The sequence below is a fragment of the Procambarus clarkii genome, chromosome 76 (genome assembly GCF_040958095.1).
Source record: "Procambarus clarkii isolate CNS0578487 chromosome 76, FALCON_Pclarkii_2.0, whole genome shotgun sequence".
Lineage (NCBI taxonomy): Eukaryota > Metazoa > Arthropoda > Malacostraca > Decapoda > Cambaridae > Procambarus > Procambarus clarkii.
The window spans coordinates 20,808,160-20,831,045 of NC_091225.1; the positions used below are offsets into that span (position 1 = coordinate 20,808,160).

General features: G+C 45.5%; 1 protein-coding gene across 3 annotated transcripts in view; it reads right to left on the bottom strand.

The window, feature by feature from the left end:
- The window catches only part of LOC123771462 (uncharacterized), a 127,163-nt gene that overhangs the window by 96,928 nt on the left and 7,349 nt on the right, over positions 1-22,886 (bottom strand). Inside the window, exon 1 of one of the 3 annotated variants that reach the window (XM_045764009.2) lies at positions 2,055-2,535. The exons of the other annotated variants lie outside the window; for them this stretch is intronic. The gene's annotated coding sequence lies outside the window, so the exon portion shown is untranslated. Of the gene's footprint in view, positions 1-2,054; positions 2,536-22,886 lie in introns of those variants that run through there. 3 annotated transcript variants of the gene reach the window in all.

A 22,886-nucleotide genomic window follows, 5' to 3' on the forward strand; every position in this document is an offset into this window, starting at 1 on the left:
ATAGCCCGTGCTACTTGCCCCGCTCCTGTGCCAGGTAAGTCCACTACGGGCTCACCATAGCCCGTGCTACTTGCCCCGCTCCTGTGCCAGGTAAGTCCACTACGGGCTCACCATAGCCCGTGCTACTTGCCCCGCTCCTGTGCCAGGTAAGTCCACAACGGGCTCACCATAGTCCGTGCTACTTGCCCCGCTCCTGTGCCAGGTAAGTCCACTACGGGCTCACCATAGCCCTTGCTACTTGCCCCGCTCCTGTGCCAGGTAAGTCCACAACGGGCTCACCATAGCCCTTGCTACTTGCCCCGCTCCTGTGCCAGGTAAGTCCACAACGGGCTCACCATAGTCCGTGCTACTTTGAACGTGTCCCGAGTAGCTGAATCTATAACAACAACAAGGTCACCTGCATGAGGCTTCACCATCATTAGCCAACACATTAGTGAGGGTATAACAAACTCCCGGCTACACAAATTACCAACAGCGTACCGGGACAACTCCCCCTTAGGCCTTCGGTAACTCAGGTAGGCGGAGGCTGGGCCATTATTGCTATTTTAAAAGAGAGCGGCCAATGTGTCGTCGTGTTTATAATTAATATCGGTCGGCTGGGTTATTCTGGAGGACTGTAACAAAAGAAGTGGCGGGGGTGGGCCGGGCGGAAGCGACGGGGAGTGGGGTGGCCCACCCACTCCACCTCTCTTTCCCACCCCCAGGTAGGGAAAGAGAGGCAGGGGCAGGGAAAGAGCGGGAGGGCAGGGAAAGAGCGGGAGGGCAGGGAAAGAGCGGGAGGGCAGGGAAAGAGCGGGAGGGCAGGGAAAGAGCGGGAGGGCAGGGAAAGAGCGGGAGGGCAGGGAAAGAGCGGGAGGGCAGAGAAAGAGCGGGAGGGCAGAGAAAGAGCGGGAGGGCAGAGAAAGAGCGGGAGGGCAGGGAAAGAGCGGGAGGGCAGGGAAAGAGCGGGAGGGCAGGGAAAGAGCGGGAGGGCAGGGAAAGAGAGGCAGGGCAGGGAAAGAGAGGCAGGGTAGGGAAAGAGAGGCAGGGTAGGGAAAGAGAGGCAGGGTAGGGAAAGAGAGGCAGGGTAGGGAAAGAGAGGCAGGGTAGGGAAAGAGAGGCAGGGTAGGGAAAGAGAGGCAGGGTAGGGAAAGAGAAGCAAGGTAGGGAAAGAGCGGGAGGGTAGGGAAAGAACAGAAAGAGAGAAATAGAGGTGAGGAGTGAAGGCAAACAAGGAAAAGAAAGGAAAAATAATAACAGTGGGGAAAGAAGTGAAGGCAAACAAGGGGAAAGGAGGGATAAAGGAGGAAGAGGGGGAAAAGAGAGAAGAGAAAAATAAAAAGAGAGAAAAGAGATAAATAAAAAGAGAGAAAAGAGATAAATAAAAAGAGAGAAAAGAGATAAATAAAAAGAGAGAAAAGAGATAAATAAAAAGAGAGAAAAGAGATAAATAAAAAGAGAGAAAAGAGATAAATAAAAAGAGAAAAGAAATAAAAAGAGAGAAAAGAAATAAAAAGAGAGAAAAGATAAATAAAAAGAGAGAAAAGATAAATAAAAAGAGAGAAAAGATAAATAAAAAGAGAGAAAAGATAAATAAAAAGAGAGAAAAGATAAATAAAAAGAGAGAAAAGATAAATAAAAAGAGAGAAAAGATAAATAAAAAGAGAGAAAAGATAAATAAAAAGAGAGAAAAGATAAATAAAAAGAGAGAAAAGATAAATAAAAAGAGAGAGAAAGGAGACACAGACAGTGAGAGGGGGGGGGGTGCCAGCGTCATGAACACATCATCAGTGAGACAATATAGAGTTGAGGAATAACACGAAGCTTCGACATCAAATAACTGTCGCTGAACACATTAAAAGCATTTCCATACACGTCAACAGTATAGTGACACTGCAAGAGTGACAACCAAGCGATCAGAGTGCCATCACCCTGGCAGCCAGTAGACCTCAATGCTCCCCCAAGTAGTGACATCAACCAGCCCCACCGTTCACTATACACCAGTGAATCACAGTGTTACACATCAAGTCTTTCAAATATTTCCATTACAGCGACGTTGAGATGCGGGTACTCACCAGTATTCCATAAGTAGCTATGGTCGTGGGCATGATATAGGAGTGGAGTGTAGCCGTGGCCTCCACACACACACACACTTATCAACACACTTCAGTAACACTTGAGAATATCCCACCGCACTTGCGCACTAACACAAACTCCTCGTCACACTTTCCTCTCGCTACGATGCTCGTTCATGCACCAAGAACGTTCTCAAATCCATAGCAGCTGTAAATCTCGCAGAATAACTATTCAATCGCAAAATGCTACAGGTGCACTTCAGGGAAAAGGTAATGGAGCGAGGTATCACTCCACACGAGGCGCCACAGGTGTCGACAATTCACAACACTATTCCCGGCGTGAGTGGCGTAGACCCCGCTGGTGTTCTCTCTCGTGGTGCTGAGCTGTGACTGGGGCGGTGGTGGTGGTGGTGGTGTCCCCTTCAACGCACCATCTCCCTCCAGCACCGGAAGCATCCTCCTACTCCCGATCCGGTTGTGCCTTCTCCCGGAGCCCCTCCTCCTCCTGCAGGAGTTAATGATACCGAGGTGCAGAGATACCGTCAGAGGTACCTTACTAGGGCCCCACGGTAATCCTCTACACCGCTAATATTGAGCGTTTACGCTTAACTAGCTAATTCTCTACTACGCTTGTTCAGGCGCCAATTCACACAAACTGTGCCATAGTTACTGTTCTAAACTTTAACCATACTACGGATTAATTTTGAACATTTAATAAACACTATTCATCTTTGGTCAAGATTTCTTTCCCGCTTTTCTTATCTTATTTTCGTGTAAAATTGCGTAGTTACATTTATCTAACATAGTCCATCTGTTTAAATCTGTAACGTTGAATTAGTTCATTTTATTTTAGTACAGAGAGCTAAATAAGATTGACATTTTTATGTTGCTGGTTAGGCAACAACATATTGTATAGCCTAGTGAAACAACTCTTAGAATTTATCATTATAATTATGTGAGGGAATAGCCTAAGGAAAGCTTTTCATGCATATAGCGACCGTGATGGGAAATTGTAATAGATGCGTGTGCGTGCGAGTGTGAGTGTACTCACTCAGTTGTGTTTGCGGGGGTTGAGCTCTGGCTCTTTGGTCCCGCCTCTCAACCGTCAATCAACTGGTGTACAGGTTCCTGAGCCTACTGGGCTCTATCATATCTACACTTGAAACTGTGTATGGAGTCAGCCTCCACCACATCACTGCCAAATGCACTCCACCTGTTAACTACTCTGACACTGACAAAATTCTTTTTAATTTCTTCGTGGCTCATTTGCATACTCAGTTTCCATTTGTGTCCCCTTGTTTGTGTTCCACCCGAACAACACAGTGTGTTGCGCACACAACACACACAGTGTGCGTGTGTGTGTGTGTGTGTGTGTGTGTGTGTGTGTGTGTGTGTGTGTGTGTGTGTGTGTGTGTACTCACCTATTTGTGCTTGCAGGATCGAGCATTGACTCTTGGATCACGCCTTTCCAGCCATCGGTTGTTTACAGCAATGACTCCTGTCCCATTTCCCTATCATACCTAATTTTAAAATTATGAATAGAGTTTGCTTCCACAAACTGTTCCGCAAGTGCATTCCGTTTTTCCACTACTCTCACGCTAAAAGAAAACTTCCTAACATCTCTGTGACTCTTCTGGGTTTCCAGTTGTGTGTGTGTGTGTGTGTGTGTGTGTGTGTGTGTGTGTGTGTGTGTGTGTGTGTGTGTGTGTGTGTGTGTGTGTGTGAAATATTAAGCTCACTGAGAAAGCTTTTACCATGCTCATTTCTGCGCCAGGTCTTGAAATTTATCGGTCTATTCGTTCATTAAAAAAAGGATTAAGAGAATAACTGGATTCCGGGAGTGAGGCGGACACGGCAGGAAGTGATCTGCATCGGAAGAGGAAACATGCCAGTTTTTTTTACCATCACGTGAAGCACGTAGCGCGTGAGAGTTCAACCACCAGGGTGAAGCGTGGGCGGCCACTGTCACCCAGGGTGTGGTGTGGGCGGTCACTGTCACCCAGGGTGTGGTGTGGGCGGCCACTGTCACCCAGGGTGTGGTGTGGGCGGTCACTGTCACCCAGGGTGTGGTGTGGGCGGCCACTGTCACCCAGGGTGTGGTGTGGGCGGCCACTGTCACCCAGGGTGTGGTGTGGACGGCCACTGTCACCCAGGGTGTGGTGTGGACGGCCACTGTCACCCAGGGTGTGGTGTGGGCGGTCACTGTCACCCAGGGTGTGGTGTGGGCGGTCACTGTCACCCAGGGTGTGGTGTGGACGGCCACTGTCACCCAGGGTGTGGTGTGGACGGCCACTGTCACCCAGGGTGTGGTGTGGGCGGTCACTGTCACCCAGGGTGTGGTGTGGGCGGTCACTGTCACCCAGGGTGTGGTGTGGACGGCCACTGTCACCCAGGGTGTGGTGTGGGCGGTCACTGTCACCCAGGGTGTGGTGTGGGCGGTCACTGTCACCCAGGGTGTGGTGTGGGCGGCCACTGTCACCCAGGGTGTGGTGTGGGCGGCCACTGTCACCCAGGGTGTGGTGTGGGCGGCCACTGTCACCCAGGGTGTGGTGTGGGCGGCCACTGTCACCCAGGGTGTGGTGTGGGCGGTCACTGTCACCCAGGGTGTGGTGTGGGCGGCCACTGTCACCCAGGGTGTGGTGTGGGCGGTCACTGTCACCCAGGGTGTGGTGTGGGCGGCCACTGTCACCCAGGGTGTGGTGTGGGCGGCCACTGTCACCCAGGGTGTGGTGTGGACGGCCACTGTCACCCAGGGTGTGGTGTGGACGGCCACTGTCACCCAGGGTGTGGTGTGGGCGGTCACTGTCACCCAGGGTGTGGTGTGGGCGGTCACTGTCACCCAGGGTGTGGTGTGGACGGCCACTGTCACCCAGGGTGTGGTGTGGGCGGTCACTGTCACCCAGGGTGTGGTGTGGGCGGTCACTGTCACCCAGGGTGTGGTGTGGGCGGCCACTGTCACCCAGGGTGTGGTGTGGGCGGCCACTGTCACCCAGGGTGTGGTGTGGGCGGCCACTGTCACCCAGGGTGTGGTGTGGGCGGCCACTGTCACCCAGGGTGTGGTGTGGGCGGTCACTGTCACCCAGGTTGTGGTGAGGGCGGCCCTTGTCACGTTGTCATTGTGGGCGGCCCTTGTCACCCAGGTTGTCATTGTGGGCGGCCCTTGTCACCCAGGTTGTCATTGTGGGCGGCCCTTGTCACCCAGGTTGTGGTGAGGGCGGCCCTTGTCAGGTTGTCATTGTGGGCGGCCCTTGTCACCCAGGTTGTCATTGTGGGCGGCCCTTGTCACCCAGGTTGTCATTGTGGGCGGCCCTTGTCACCCAGGTTGTCATTGTGGGCGGCCCTTGTCACCCAGGGTGTGGTGAGGGCGGCCCTTGTCATCAAAGTTCTGTGAGCAACACAGGTGAGACAGTCAAGTGAGGACTCAAGTCACTCGTCCAGCATCGTGACGTCAGTGTGAGGGGGGGAAGGGATTATAAACTAGGCTATTTACATTGATATGAAATAGCCTAGGTTCATTTACACATGTGCATTTCCATGTTGACAGCCTATGTAAACATTGGGGGTAAAATGAACAAAGAGACTTTAAAATATTACCAGCAAGTGATTACATTAAATGTCATAGGTTCGACGGACTTTTGGAGTTGGGTTGTTGCAAATTATGCAAATTATGAATTAACATCATGCATTGATGTTAATTCAATTAACTTGTTGAATAATGGTTGAATTATGCAAATATAATTAACATCAATTTAGGAAAAGAGTTAGATAGCAACTGTGTGCCAGAGTTACGCCTTTGTTAAACTTATTTCTAACAATGGTTGAGGCAAAATCTGCAGACTGTGTCCCATGCACCAGCTGGCGGCGCTGCCTTGCCACGTCTCCGGCTGAATGTAAAGATACCGATATGTAAATTGTGTTCCATATGCGAGGTTTCTTGCAGCAGTAATATTCCTTAAGGTTGTAGATGATGGATTGCCATTCAATAATGTTAATATAAAGGAGGCTAGGTTAAATAATATATTCATACTGGCAATTAGTGTAAACTTGGCAATGAAGTGAGGATGGGAGCTACACTACCCACGCCTCCCATTGTCTTCAATGTCAATGGTGATCTTGTGAGGGTAATGGGGCTGCTGACTCTATAGTTTATACTTAAGTATTCATTGGCCTTTTGGGTTAATTCACTGTGGTTCAAGTACGTTTATTAAGACAATACAATACATCTAAAAAAAGATAGAGTGGCTTAGGCTATTTCTACCCTCCTTCACTGTAATAGAGTCAGGTAGCCACGAAGTTTTTTCAAGTGATACATAAACAGTGTCTCATGAATTTCGAATTTCATTTGATGTGTATTAGCAGAAGGTAAGCGTCCCACGTGTATATTAGTTAATTAGCTATGTAACCAGGCTAAATGGTTAGTAGGGATTATTGAATTAATTATCAAGTTTCTGGTCCATTATTTTCCATTCATTCCTGCAGATTGGAACTGGGATTTTGGCTGGCACCTAAGCGTATAATTAGCAATTCCCCAGTTTTTATAAATCTGTGTTAATGAATTGTTAAATTGTGGTTGAGCGTTTTAATTTAAATTTCCTCATATTGACAGCATAAAATCGCATATTCAGTGCCTACTGAATAAGGAGGGGGGGGGGCCGGACTGAGAGACTAATATTCTTTTTGGTTAACAATTCCATGACAGGGTATTCTGTGAGAAGCTACTTGTAATAGTGAGTTCTGTGAGGCGTTGCCTGTACTCAACCTAGTAGGTGTAACCAGTGGCGTCTTCTGTGGGAGGTTGTCTGTGGGTTACCTTACCTTGAGGTGCTTCCGGGGCTTAACGTCCCTGCGGCCCGGTCGTCGACCAGGTCTCCATCTGTGACATCTGGGGGCGACATCTGTGATATCTTTTCAGTGTGGGTGAAGCCATGAGCATTTTTTGACCATGAGCCATGACCTGAAGCCATGGCCTGAAGCCATGAGCATTTTTTCCCCGATAATACTCTCAACATGATGAGTTACGAGAAAGTCAATGATGATCTGCATTAACGAGGAAAGAATTCATCAAACGTATATGCGTGTCTACTGACGAAACCTCTACATCTTTCCTCAATATTGGCGTCTTTATCATTGTTGCAGAGAACCTCATGGCGCTTCGGGAGTCAAAAATGATTTCATATTGAAACCAAGACGCCATTTAAGGAAAGATGCAAAAGTTTGGGAAGTGGCTATTTAGATGATGCCTGGGACCTTGAGAACCCCCCCCCCCCCCCACAGATGGTGGTCCACGAGGAGGTTATCTTGAGATGATTTCGGGGCTTAGCGTCCCCGCGGCCCGGTTCTCGACCAGGCCTCCTTTTTGTTACACATCCCCAGGAAGCAGCCCGTAGCAGCTGTCTAACTCCCAGGTACCTATTTAGTGCTAGATAACAGGGGCATTAGGATGAAAAACATTTTGCCCATTTGTCTCCGCCTCCACCGGGGATCGAACCCGGAGCCTCAGGATTACGAATCCGAAGCGCTGTCCACCTAGCTGTCAGGCGCCTCGAGATAAGCCTCGCTCACCCCACAGCTGTTATCACCTGTTATCTCCTCACTCTTTGAGCCATGTCAAATATATGACAGGTAATATTTTAGCATGATAAACAATGGGGTATGAGGCTATATGACGTCGTTGGTGATGGATGCAGTGTACGTCCAAACGTCGATGAGCGTCTAGACGTTACAGGGTGCTCAAACTTCGCAGTACATCCATACGTGTTCCAGATATTCCAGTACGTCCAAACGTCGATGAGCGTCTAAACGTCACAGAGTGCTCAAACTTCACAGTACATCCATACGTGTTCCAGATATTCCAGTACGTCCAAACGTAGCAATATTTACAGGCATCGCAGGACGTAAAGTCTGTTGTAATACTTCCAAAAGTCGTATTACGTCCATAGTTCCAAACGTCACGTGTAGTCGTACGTCTAGCCCGTCACTACATGCAGACGTTGTGGTACATAGAAACTCCAGACGTCACACTATGCCCAGCATCACAATATATCCAGATTTTGCAGCATGACATAACGTCACAGTACGTCAAGATATTACAGCACGTTCAGGTCATTGGATGTCCAGTGTATCGTAGTGTGTTCTGACGTCACCCCCAGCTGGGTATTTCAAGGGGGCGAGATGGAGGAGAACTCCATACTTACTCCAGAGTGCAGCCGGACTATTCGTAAAAGCTGTTTGTGGCAACAGGTGGAAGCCATCTTCTTGAGGTTATCTTGAGATGATTTCGGGGCTTCAGTGTCCCCGCCATAGAGGACACGGTAATGGATACCTTGGATCTTTAGTTTTCTAGGGCTCAGGCAAATCCCAGCCTACAGAATCCATAGAGGACACGGTAATGGATACCTTGGATCTTTAGTTTCCTATGGCTCAGGCATATTCCAGCCAACAGAATCCATAGAGGACACAGAAATGGACACCTTGGATCTTTAGTTTTCTAGGGCTCAGGCATATTCCAGCCTACAGAATCCATAGAGGACACAGAAATGGACACCTTGGATCTTTAGTTTTCTATGGCTCAGGCATATTCCAGCCAACAGAATCCATAGAGGACACAGAAATGGACACCTTGGATCTTTAGTTTCCTAGGGCTCAGGCATATTCCAGCCTACAGAATCCATAGAGGACACAGAAATGGACACCTTGGATCTTTAGTTTTCTAGGGCTCAGGCATATTCCAGCCTACAGAATCCATAGAGGACACAGAAATGGACACCTTGGATCTTTAGTTTTCTATGGCTCAGGCATATTCCAGCCAACAGAATCCATAGAGGACACAGTAGTGTCCTAGATTGAATAGTTTTTTAGCATGTCATGCCTCGGTGGTATCCCCTCTGCACGACTGACACTCACCGAGACGCTGGTTCGAATCCTGTTCTGCTCCAGCGATTTTCTCAGTGATATATCACGCTAGTGTCATTTCCATATGTAACGTGAATATTAATACTGGGTCATACCTTCTCAATCCATTTTAATTGATTTAATTTAAAAAGATCTTAGTAAAGAGGATTACTAAGTAATTATTCCCATGGGGATGTTAACGTGATTAATAAAGATCTTGATTTTTCACCTACGTGTAACTTTCCTATTCCTATATATACACGAAAGTGTTTCATATTTCAGTTTTGTTCGTTATTATCCGTTTCACATTATTCCCCATGTGTTATTTTTCGTGAATTACGCGCGCGCGCGCGCACACACACACACACACACACACACACACACACACACACACACACACACACACACACACACACACACACACACACTCTCTTCGCAAATAGAGTGGTAGACGGTTGGAACAAGTTAATAAGTGAGAAGGTGGTGGAGGCCAAGACCGTCAGTAGATTCAAGACGTTATATGACAAAGAGTGCTGGGAAGACGGGACACCACGAGCGTAGCTCTCATCCTGTAACTACACTTAGGTAATTACACACACGCACATTCACATTCTAAGATTGTAAAGAAAGTTGACAAGGTAGACAAAACAGCATTGTTCAAAGCTAGCAACAGCCGAACGAGAGGTCACAGATGGAAACTGAAGACGCAAATGAGTCATAAGAGATATCAGGAAGAATTTTGTCCATATTGGAACTGTCAATAAACGGAATGGGATAGATGCACCAGTCGTTAAAGCTGATTCGATTCAACATTTTAAATGTAAATACGACAAAAGCATGAGAAAAGTTATTGCTTTAATATAGGAACGTTTGGAAGGCGGGGCTAGAAGCCTAGCTCGACCCTGTAAGCACATCTAGGTGAGTACACACACACACACACACACACAGCTGACTATGTAAACAATGTATTTGTAATAGCCAGCATCCCCTATGGTCAAGCCTATACTTATATGCCCGTATATATACATATGTACCTAGTAGCCAGAACACACTTCTCAGCCTACTATGCAAGGCCCGATTTGCCTAATAAGCCAAGTTTTTATGAATTAAATGTTTTTCGACTACCTAACCTATCTAACCTAACCTAACTTTTTCGGCTACCTAACCTAACCTATAAAGATAGGTTAGGTTAAGTAGGGTTGGTTAGGTTCGGTCATATATCTACGTTAATTTTAACTCCAATAATAAAAATTGACCTCATACATAATGAAATGGGTAGCTTTATCATTTCATAAGAAAAAAATTAGAGAAAATATATTAATTCAGGAAAACTTGGCTTATTAGGCAAATCGGGCCTTGCATAGTAAGCTGAGAAGTGCGTTCTGGCTACTAGGTACGACACATATATTTATATGTATTTGTGAACGTGTATATATATATGTATGTGTAACTCAAAACTCCACACCCCAGAAGTGACTCGAACCCGGACCGCCAGAAGCACACTGCAACTGGTGTGCACAGTGCCTTAAACCACTCGACCAAGCTTGTTCGCATTTGTGTTGCTCACGTGGCCCCACAAAAATGAGGTGATTTGATGAAATAGCTATGCCCCAAAATTACCATCCAAGTGCCGTCGGGGTGGTGGTTCAAATAGCCTCGGCTATCCCCCGCCTTTTGTACACTCACTGATGGTCGAGTGGTTAAGGTCTCCTGTACACCAGTTGCATAGTGCTCCTGGCAGTATGGGTTCGAGTCACTTCTGGGGTGTGGAGTTCTCAGTTGCATATATGCCTGGGGACCATTCAGGCTTGTTCGCATATATATATATATCAACGATAGGGGGGACGCTGGCTGTCAGAGGAGAAAATGACCATTAATGACAGGTGTAGTGTACAGGTGTAGAGGGTAGCCAGGGCAGGTGGCAGAAGGGAAACACATCACCAATGTCGGGTAGCGTAGGTTGAGCAGGCTGAGCAGGTATGGATGATTCAGCAGGTATCGAATATGCAGCAGAACCCGCATCGCCAGGTAGCGTACGTTCAGCAAGTATCGGGGGAGAGAGCTGCAGAGAGAACAGCAGCGTCAGGTCTCGCGGGTTGGGCAGGTATGGAGGAGGCAGCAGAAACAGCAGCGTCAGGTAGTGTATATAATTTCAGCAGGTAGCATTTGGAAGGGGAAGCCAGCAGGAGGAGGGGTGGCGTAGCGGATGTGAGCCAGTGGCGCCCTGCGGGGACCAACCAACCAGCCAGCCAGCCAGCCAGCCAGCCAGCCAGCCAGCCAGCCAGGCCAGGTAAACTTGTCAGGATTTCGTCGTCTACAGTCCTTTTATGAGATGGGTAGCGGCGTGTACCAGCCTCGCCCTTTACCGCTCTGATGCCTCCATAATGCTCCATTATCGGACTCTACGGTAAACCTTGAAGGTTTACGAACATCGGCGCCTCATACCTTGATGACGTTTAATGGTAGTAGCGGTATTATGAGGCGCAGATCTACAGGGGAGGAGGGGTTGTGCCCTGTGGCCCTCCAGCTCAACAGTCCCCCTCGAGGCGTATCCTTAGCTGCTGCTACTCATCATCCCCCCCCCCTCCCCCTCCCCCACCTTCACTAAATCATCGTGACGTCACAGCCTTCCAACCAATCCCAGAGGAGAATCATCACCCCAGAAAACTACGGGTTGGGTGAAAATGAATTCCAATTCCAATTTTAAAGTTCCGACATTTATTTTTTCGATTGGTGTAGTCTCTAAAAAATATTATTAGTTTGTCATTTCATGTTTATATAATATGGGTGAGTCTTCGTGGTGTAGTGAGTACCTACAGGTGGGAACATTTGCCTACAGGTTCCTGGCGCTTACAGGTAAGTAGGGGGGCGAGGGGGGATGGGGCGGGGGGGGGGGGGCGAAAAAAGGGTACTAGACCGGAAACCAGGTGTGTCGGCGTCCGAAACAATCCATTTTTGCTCATTAGTAGCAAACTAAAGCTGATATAAAGTAGAGCGACATGAGAATGGTCCAGGACAGACCGAAACGTCGTCGTCGTCCCTTCACCTTCTAGTGTGTGGTCTGGTCAGCATACTTCAGCCACGTTATTGTGACTCATCGCCTACACCTGATATAAAGTACTTGCCATAGTCGAAAATTTGGTTTATTACAACTTAACATTGAGAACTCTTTATGTGTATCTTCCTGAACACGTAGAACAATGATATGATAATGAAGTAGTGTAGGATGAAACGTTGTATGCAGTTATTGAAGACTGACGATAATAAGTTATCACAATTTTCACTTCATTTATATATTATGCACCCCATACCCATCCCGTGGGTGGTGGTGGTAAGGGTTACAGAGGCACAAAAAAAGGGTTCAGGAACTGAACCCCAGAGATCGTTTAGCTAAGCCCGCACGAGGCAGAAACAAATGGGCAAAAGTTTCTTTCACCCTGAACGCCCCTGTTACCTAGCAGTAAATAGGTACCTGGGAGTTAGTCAGCTGTCACGGGCTGCTTCCTGGGGGGTGGAGGCCTGGTCGAGGACCGGGCCGCGGGGACACTAAAGCCCCGAAAGCATCTCAAGATAACCTCAAGAAGCCAGTGACAATCTTCTGAAGCTAGTTACACAATTCTTAATATTACATACTTACGCGAACAAGCCTGAATGGTCCCCAGGCATATATGCAACTGAAAACTCCACACCCCAGAAGTGACTCGAACTCATACTGCCAGGAGCACTATGCAACTAGTGTACAGGAGACCTTAACCACTCGACCATCAGTGACCGTACAAAAGATGATGGTAGCCAAGGCTATTTGCCCATCATCCCGACAGCACTTTGATGGTGATCTGGGCATTGTTATTTTATCAAATCACCTCATTTTGTGGGGACACGTGAGCAACACAAATATACACACACACATATATATATATATATATATATATATATATATATATATATATATATATATATGTGGGATAGTAGGAGGAACCCGAACACTATGTGGGGTGGTAGGAAGCAACCCAAACACTATGAAGGGTGTTGGGATGAGAGGTATCAACCAATACATCCTGCAGAAACCTGTCGTCAGGCTAGGCTCGTTGAAGTGGCGGCCATCCCCGAAGACGCATTCATAAATGTTAACGCATTGTCTATTATAAATAGGATTGTTTTCATATATAAATTAATATTACATATTAAAGTTGTATGTATAGCTAGGCAAAGATTCGGTGTTTAGGTTCTGTTGGCGAAGCATTTACAGAGTTGCGATTCGAACGAAGGTCGTAAACGAAGCCCTTTGTTGTGAGTCGTGTGTGTAAAGCATTTTCCCATGTACAAACAGAGGGTTTAGCGGCTGCCTGTAATCACTTTTGGTCTGCGTTGATGAGGACGGGCTGGAATCGTGGCAGAGATGATCCAAACTTCGATAATTGGCCTCTCTGAGCGAAGTGAGGGATGCGCACTCACCCAAGCACCTCGTTACGATCCTACAAATACAATGAACAAACCTGTTTCAAGCTCGGAAACTCACGATTGTATGAATGCAGATTTATTCAGCCCCGCTTGTAAAGTGCGGGGAGAGATGTGTGTTGAGGACGCTTCACTCTTGTTGTTGTCGTTGTTGTTGTTGTTGTTGTTGTAGATTTAGCTACTCAGAACGAAATGTCCATGTAGCACGGGCTATGGCGAGCCCGTAATTGAGTTCGGTTATCCGCGATAACATTGTTACTCTGATATTTGGGTCAAAGTATTAAATGGAGGTGGGGTTTCCTCCTTTCTCCCTGTTTCTTTTTCGCTTCTGTTTTAGTCTTGTTTTAGTAACATTATCTTGGTGGCGGGAATAGGTGCAAAATGTTCACTAGTGAGTCCCATTCTTTAACGGCTTTTCTAATCATTATAGTCGCTGTGGAATGTGCATTTAAATATAAATTTTGCCCCGAGGGGCGAGTTTATTGGGCAGCGCCACTCATCTTGTGAGTGGACACACCGCCATAGCATCTAATGCAGTTGCTGTCATTGGATTAATGTATAGTTTGATGCGCAGGGCTTCAGTAGCTTCATATTCCAGTAAATAGTGCAACAGTGGCGCCTCTGCTTGGACGCTTCTCGTTATTATTGTTGTTTATGATTCAGCTACTTGGAACAAACAGTTCCAAGTAGCACGGGCTATGGTGAGCCCGTAGTGGACTTACCTGGCACAGGAGGCTCACCACCAGACCTAAGTCACACAACTTAACCAACACTCTCCACTAATATTTGCATACATTGACCATTTATTTAATATCGAGATAAACGAGAAAATATTCAAGCTATACAATAGATCGACCCCGTGGCAATGGACCATCCCCCCCCACGGACTAAACAGGTGGCGATGAAGGTTCAGTCCGTAGTGCTTGTGCCTGGGGAGTCCGGGGACGCGGGTTCGATCCCATCAAACGGCCTCAATGTTACATACATGCATCACGTTCCTGTGATTTCATTGTGCAAGACAAACCTTCAAAGTCAGACTGCGTGGAGAACCATTATGAAATGTGAAGAGTTGTGGTTCTGGTTTCCCTAAGCATCGGGGGTTATCTTGAGATTATCTTGAGGTTATCTTGAGGTTATCTTGAGATGATTTCGGGGCTTAGCGTCCCGGCGGCCCGGTCCTCGACCAGGCCTCCTTTTCGTTACACATCCCCAGGAAGCAGCCCGTAGCAGCTGTCTAACTCCCCGGTACCCATTTACTGCTAGATGAACAGGAGCATCAGGGTGAAAGAAAATCTTCCCATTTGTTTCTGCCTCAGCCGGGGATCGAACCCGGAACCTCAGGACTACGAATCCGAAGCGCTGTTCACACAGCTGTCATGCCCCTTCTGAGAGAGGGGTGCTTACACAAGCTGCTTAACTAGTATGGTGTGTTTATCCGGTGGGTCGTATAACAGAGGATCTCATAACGGTCGTTCACAGGATCTATATATCACACACATCATTATAGTTGCCAGAAGCAACAGCCCCGTGATTCACACCCTCTGATCTCTTCAGTGTTTCAATTAATAGTAAAATAATATTTAATTAAAGCCTTTTTTCCTCTCTCGTTCAGCTGCGATTTTAGTATTGAACTCCAGCTTGTATCTGCCATGCATGTAAAGCTAACAAGGTATTTCCTGGCAATTGTATTTAGTATAGTACTTAGTATAGCATAATACTTAGTATTTACTAAGTATTTCTGTAACAGGCGACTGTCGCGATGCGGCAGTCTCGCCTCTGCTTGTATCTGTGGCCCGATACAAAGATTCGTTTGTATTTGATAACTTTTAGAAAAGGTTATGTAATGATTGTGTGTGTGTCGTGTGTGTGTGTAGTGTGTGCGTGTGTGTGTGTGTAGTGTGTGTGTGTGTGTGTGTGTGTGTGTGTGTGTGTGTGTGTGTGTGTGTGTGTGTGTGTGTGTGTGTGTGTGTGTGTGTGTGTAGTGTGTGCGTGAGTGTGTGTAGTGTGTACGTGAGTGTGTGTAGTGTGTGCGTGTGTGTAGTGTGTGCGTGAGTGTGTGTAGTGTGTACGTGAGTGTGTGTAGTGTGTACGTTAGTGTGTACGTGAGTGTGTGTAGTGTGTACGTGAGTGTGTGTAGTGTGTACGTGAGTGTGTGTAGTGTGTACGTGAGTGTGTGTAGTGTGTACGTGAGTGTGTGTAGTGTGTGCGTGCGTGTGTGTAGTGTGTGCGTGTGTGTAGTGTACCTGGAGTGGGTTCTACTTAACTTGTGATAACTTGATCCACCAGACTGTTGCTTGGAGTGGCCCCGAGGCCCACATATCCACAACCCTAACTGGTCTGGCACTTTTTGCAGGAAACAAATTTGTTCTTGATAAAGTTCACTCGTGTTCCAGCAATATTTCTTATGCTTGCAGGGAGGATATTGAACAACCGGGCACCTCTGGTGTTCATACAGTTATCTGATTGTGCCTATGGCACCTCTACTCCTCACTGGCTCTATTCTGCATTTCCAGCCATATAATTCCCTCTAGTATGTTTTTACTGTGCTAATTTGGGGCCTGGCCTTCCAGTATTTTCTATATATATATTATGTGATACCTTTCTCTTCTCCATTTCAGAGAGTACATTTTTAAGTGCTCTGAGACGGCCCCAATAATTTAGACGTTTTATCGTGTCTATGCGTGCCGTATATGTTCTCTGTATTCCCTCTGTTTCAGCAATCTCTCCTGCTCTGAAGGGGGAAGTGAGTACTGAGGCCAGATTCACGAAGCAGTTACGCAAGCACTTACGAACCTGTACATCTTTTCACAATCTTTGACGGCTTTGTTTACAATTATTAAACAGTTAATGAGCTCCGAAGCACCAGGAGGCTGTTTATAACAATAACAACAGTTGATTAGCAAGTTTTCAGGCTTGTAAACTGTTTAATAAATGTAACCAGAGCCGTCAAAGAATGAGCAAAGATGTACACGTTCGTAAGTGTTTCGTGAATCCGGGTCCTGAGCCGTACTCAAGGCGGGACAGCACCAGTGATTTTAAATAGTATTGTTCGCGATGCACAAGAGCGAATGGATGAATGTGTGGAGAACCCGGAATTAGTGCTTCGAACGGGGGTCATATCACAGGTCAAGATGAATTAGTGTACCAAGGGGCCCCCCATACCCATGGTGTGGGTGGATGGGTGTGACGAGAGATCTGCAGCCCCGCCCTCACGCCCACCAGGGCGGTCCTTATGGCGCCAAGCGGTGAGTCTTCCTCTCCGCCCTGCTATAGTGGTGTTGATGAATTACTCATGATGGTTAATGGTATCGCTGTCCTAGTGTTGAGTGATGGTGATGCTGGTGGTACAGTTACTACGGTCACACAGCTGGTGATGAAGGAACAGGTATACAATTCCTGACGCAATAAATAGTTCCACGTATAATCACATCACAATGTATGTCGGAAGTAGCTTGTAATATTAAATGGAATTTAATTTTTGCCAATGATAATAATTCTTGTATAAAATTTGTGTGGATCCCATCCCATGTTGGAGTTGAAAAACATGACTTTGTAGATCAATTGGCCAATGAGGCTTGCAGGAAAGAAAACATTGATTATGACTTTGGACTATCTAATGCAGTTATTAGAAACATACAAATTAAAGAAATTAATTCAGATTTAGAAGAACTAAGAAATGCACAGAGACCTGAAAGCTGCAGTATTAAAAGTTATGACAAGTTCTGTAATAATAGGTATTTGTATGGTCAGCACAGTAACCGGACCAGGCAATGTGATGTAGTAATTGCGCGAATTCGCCTTGGCTATAGACACATCTGGCAGGTTAGTGAGGCTGAGCCACTACCAGAATATTCAGATTGTAAACTCTGTGATAAACCTTTAATGCATTCACTAGAACACTATATTGATGAATGTGAAACCGTAAAGGACTTTAGACCTCCTGGCCTATTGTACCACCAACTGTGTAACTATTTTATTGACTCAGGTGTTCTGGACGACATCCTAACAATTTACCCAAAATTTGCATGTCCATTTTAAAGAATGAAGAACAATTTCTACTTATATTCTAAGCTGCATCACTTATGAACCCATCCCTGCCCTTGTGTGGCAGTGCACAATAGAAAGTTGTTTTCACATATCCACACATTAAAACATTGATTGTAACCGTGATATATATGTGCTTCAGCCTACAGTTTAGACCTATTGTCTTATGTATGACCCTCTGTCCTGCGTGACAGTGAATACTAGCATTAACCTCAATTTAATAAGACTATCAAAATCCTCAGATTAGGCAAAATTGTAATTAATTTTGTCAATAAAGATGTTAATAATAATAACACGTATAATTTCTTAATTCTTCGGGCGATTTTCCACTGGTTCGACCTCCACACCTACGTGTTGTTCTCACATTACTTGACACGTCCAAACACCCACTTTGTTACCCCACGACTTGTCGTTGAGAAACACTTTTGTCGTTACACTATTTTTCTTAAACCGGATCCTTGATTGGTCTGTTGACGTAACGCGATGAATTAACGGGGTAAATACACCAACATTTACACACACTCTGCATACGACACATACACGACACAATACACATACAACACACAAACGACACTCAATACACACGCAATACACACACAATACACTCACACACAACATACTACCCAGTAAAGTACTAGAATATACACAGTCATAAAGCCAACTAGTCACTTGATTAGATCTCAAACCTCACAAAGTCAACCAGACTGATATCAATGTCAAAGTCAAATTGTTTAACCGAGGAACGGGGTAAATATATATATAAAAAACACTCAGCCTTGCCCACTGAACAAGGTAAAAATCTAAGAATAAATTAGATATATTCTTAGTTAAATTTAGACAATTTTCTGGACAATCAGTAAATCTAAGAATACAGTAGCCTACGACTCACAAAATCGTTTATAAGACTGCTCGGCATAGTTTATTTTGGTTGTCAAAACCGTTATACATCGTTAAATTTAGACGCTTTGGTTAGGGTTGTGTTAGGCTAGGTTAGGTTTGGTTAGGCTGGGTACTAGGCTAGTACTCAGCCTGTCTGGGCTAGGCTTGACAGGTTAGGTAGATTTTAAAATCAGTTGACAAACCGTCTCGTGTTTGATGTGACTTCCATCCTATAATACAATTATAGAACATGTAATTGGTTGTTCATATACCCTGTGAAGGATATACGAATGACGTAATATTATGGTATAATTTACGCCTGCTATCTTAAGGCAGTATACAGTTAACAAAGCACCCAGCCAGTTTACCCGCCAACGAAGTATCTATGACAATCGCCACTTAGAATAACTAGCCAACCTGCGGTCAGTCAAACAACCAGAGAGACAATAAGCTTGTAAGACAATGACCAAGCCAACCAGCTAGCCAGCCTATCAGACAATGAGCGAGCCCGCCAGCTTGTCAGACAATCGGTGACAGAGCCAGACAAGGAGCCAATCAAGACAGACAATCATCCAGTCAGATAACTGCCGGCCAGAAATACAATTTGCCAGTTTAGCAGAGTACCAGTCAACTCTTCGCAGTCAGACTACCAGCCGGCGAGCAAATTTATAGAGGTAGCGGCGCCCGTAGGGGATCCAGCGGGCGGGAAAGGTCGACAGTAATGGCGGGCCGCTCACCACCTGGGGTTCGGCACGAGCCAGTTCACTAACCCCCTGAAGAAGCGTTCACTACAAGCCGCCCTTCTCGTCCCATGAAGAAGTTGCTGGTGCATCACTAGACGCAGTTACTGCATCAGGCGCCCAGCTGGTACATCAAGACAGAACACGAGGAAGCCAGCTGGTACATCAGGAGGATAGATAGTATATGCGGAAGCCAGTTGGCACATCAGGAGGATAGATAGTACATGCGGAAGCCAGCTGGTGCAGCAGCAGGCATGAGGGTCGCGATGGAGACAGTTGCACGAATCGAAACTAGCGAGAAATTCTTTCCTCTTTAACCAATATAGTTTTTTTGCGTAAATTACTTTGAAGGACGACTCGATGGTTTCTTTAGATAGGTACAGGGGAGAGGGCGCAGGGAAGAGGCCTTAAATTTAAGATGGGTTGGGTAGATGGGGAAGGGATGAAAGAGCTAAATAAGATGGGGAAGGGATTTTTTGTATTTATTTATATATACAAGAATTCTTACAGTCTTGTAAAACCACTAGCACGAATAGCGCTTCCGGCAGGTCCTTAATCCTAATTTTGCCCCGGAATACGACCCGCCAAATCGTTTAACAACCAGATACCTATTAACTGCTGGGTGAATAGAGGCTATAGTTAAGGATTGACACCCGGTCAATCCTCCTCGGCCAGGATCGAACCCAAACCAAGCGCCAGGCGAGTATTTTACCACTACGCCACGGGGTTGACATGACTTGTATAGGAAGGAATGGGTTGTGGTATGGCATGGCTCACAGAGATACGAGTGACAGGGAGGTGATAGCTGACAGAAGAGGGATGGGAAGGGAATTGGTGACTGTAAAAGCATGGGAAGGCGTATGAAGGGAGAGGAGGGATGGAACGGGTGACATAGAGGGGTAAGAGAACTTGTAAACCTCTGGAGGCCAGCGGCGTGAAGACCTCACATCCGCCGGATACTGACTCGCCAATCGTCAATTATAATGCAAAACACACACAGCCCAGTTAAAAGTTTTTGCCGCGTCAAGGTTGGAGCACTACGGTAGTAAACTGAGCTGCTTTAATTGTTTCCAGACAAAAGGTTCCCAATTGCGTATCAACATTCTCTGTCTTAAGGATTTTTTATTTGATACAATAAAATATATTAAGCAAATATTTTGAATTTATCCGTTTTCTGCCGGCAGTTAAAAACTTCTATTTTCAAATAGGGTCTAAGATCCGAAAAAACTATGTAACTCTCTACATAATCGAAACTTTAACCTAACCTAACCTAACCAAACCTAACTTAACCTAACCAAGCCTAACCAAACCTAACCTAACCAAGCCTAACCAAACCTAACCTAACCAAGCCTAACCCAGCCTAACGTAACCTAACCTAGCCAAACCTAACCTAACCAAGCCTAACCAAACCTAACCTAACCAAGCCTAACCAAACCTAACCTAACCTAACCTAGCCTAACCGAACTTAATAGAATAGCCTAATAGCCTAACCTATCATAATAGAACTAACAGAAACGAACTAGACGAAAATGTCAGATAAAATACTGTACTTTATATAACGTGTGCACTGTGTGTGTGTGTGACGTCACCATGAGGTCATAATTATCCTACTGTTGCAGGTTTTAGATCATACTGATATTTTCTGGTAACGCGAGAATTCAGAATTTGCGAGGGACGGAAGGTGAACTCTCAGGAAATGGTGTATAATATCAGTGAATTGTTATCTTTAGCGTGAATTAAGTCTAGGTATATCGGCCACTTCACGGATTATTCAGGTGGGCCTGTGTGGTCTCTGTTGGCTGGCGCCTGTATTCACCTGTATGATGACAAGACCACTTAATTTATTATTAACATCTTTATTGACAAAATTAATTACAATTTTGCCTAATCTGAGGATTTTGATAGTCTTATTAAAGTGAGGATAATGCTAGTATTCACTGTCACGCAGGACAGAGGGTCATACATAAGACAATAGGTCTAAACTGTAGGCTGAAGCACATATATATCATGGTTACAATCAACCACACACTAGAATGTGAAGGGACGACGACGTTTCGGTCCGTCCTGGACCATTCTCAAATCGATTGTCAATCGACTTGAGAATGGTCCAGGACGGACCGAAACGTCGTCGTCCCTTCACATTCTAGTGTGTGGTCTTGTCATCATACTTTAGCCACGTTAATGTCACAAATCGCCTTCACCTGTATGTATATGGAGACATACATCGCTGAATGAATGAACACCGTTCTAATCCTGGAAGGGTCCGAACCAGTACCCAACCAGGATTTTACTATAGGCCTGACTACACTCTGTCTACGGGTAATGGAGTTCACACCCTTACGAGCTCCTACAGAACCGCCCAAGGAATTCAGCAGAGTTCCGCGTTGGTAGGTGTTTGTCCTACTGTTTCCTGGTGGGTTAAGGCAAGTGTCTGGGAATCACCAGAAAGCCGGCTCGAGTCACCCCATTGCCACAAAATTATTTTCTCATTGATGTATCATGTCATCGATATATTTTGTGTTCTTGAATACGTGGATGAAGATGGTGTGTGTCCAAGTATGTTCGAGTGCGCCTATGCGAAAATTCATTAACCAGAGCTAATTAATCGAAGTAAAATATTAAAAAAAAGGCACAAAGACGAAACCAATGCCACTTAATAATAATAATAATAATAATAATAATAATAATAATAATAATAATAATAATAATATTTTATTTAGGAAAAGTACGTACATAGATGCAGTTACAAACATTCTGATTGATTTATAGATAGAGCTAGTACATACAAAACCTAAAGCCACTATTACGCATAGCGTTTCGGGCAAATTAAATTAAAGAAGATTAAAGAATTGAATTTCAGAATTAAATTCAGGGTTAAAGAAGCGTGAATAGATGTCCGTTGTAACCATAACTCACAGAGACGTGAAAAATGTCAAATGACATTTGACAGGTCAAGTCAGCTACAAAAACACATCGCCAGTGAACGGTGAAAATCCTTGACCGTTTCCCGCGAGAAGCAGAAAGGCCAAGGAAAATATACTAATTTATTTAGTGAGCGCGCTCACCTAATTGCGGGCGCGTGGGATGAGCTTCGGCTCTTTGGTCCCACCTCTCGTCTATCAAATAGTGTGCAGGCTCCTGAGCCTATTGGGGTCTATCATATCTACACTTGAAACTGTGTATGGAGTTTCACCACACCACTCTCTAGTGCATTTCATTTGTTAACTACCCTGACACTTGACAAGAGTCTTTCTAATCTTGAGTGTAATTTCTAATCTTTCTAATCTTTCTAAATGAGTCTCTGGCTCATTTAGGTACTAAGTTTCCACCAAGTGTTATCCGTGCATTTTTAAAATGTCTTTGTCTTCTCTATGTCTCCTGTCTCCTCCCCCCTCCCAAACTCTTCAGTCTTCCAGCGACATGATGTTCAATCCATGTAGTCTTTCCTCTTCACTCATACCTCGTAGTTCTGGGACTAGTCTGATGGCATACCTTTGAACCTGTTTTATAACTTCGTCTTGTGCTTGGTTAGGTATGGACTCTACACTGGAGCTGCATACTCCAGGATTCGTCTGACATGTGGGGGTACAAAAGGTTCTGGATGATTCCTTACACAAATTTCTAAAGCATTTCTTATGTTAGGCAGCTTAACATATTCCTCATATAATATCCTTTTTTGTGGGCTTCAGGAGACAAATTCAGAATATTAACCCTCAGATCCTTTTCTGACTGTCATGAAGGATTTTCTTTTACATTTGGTACCTTGTGTCCCTCCACCAAGTTTCATTACTTTACATTTACTTAGAGTTAAACTCTAGAA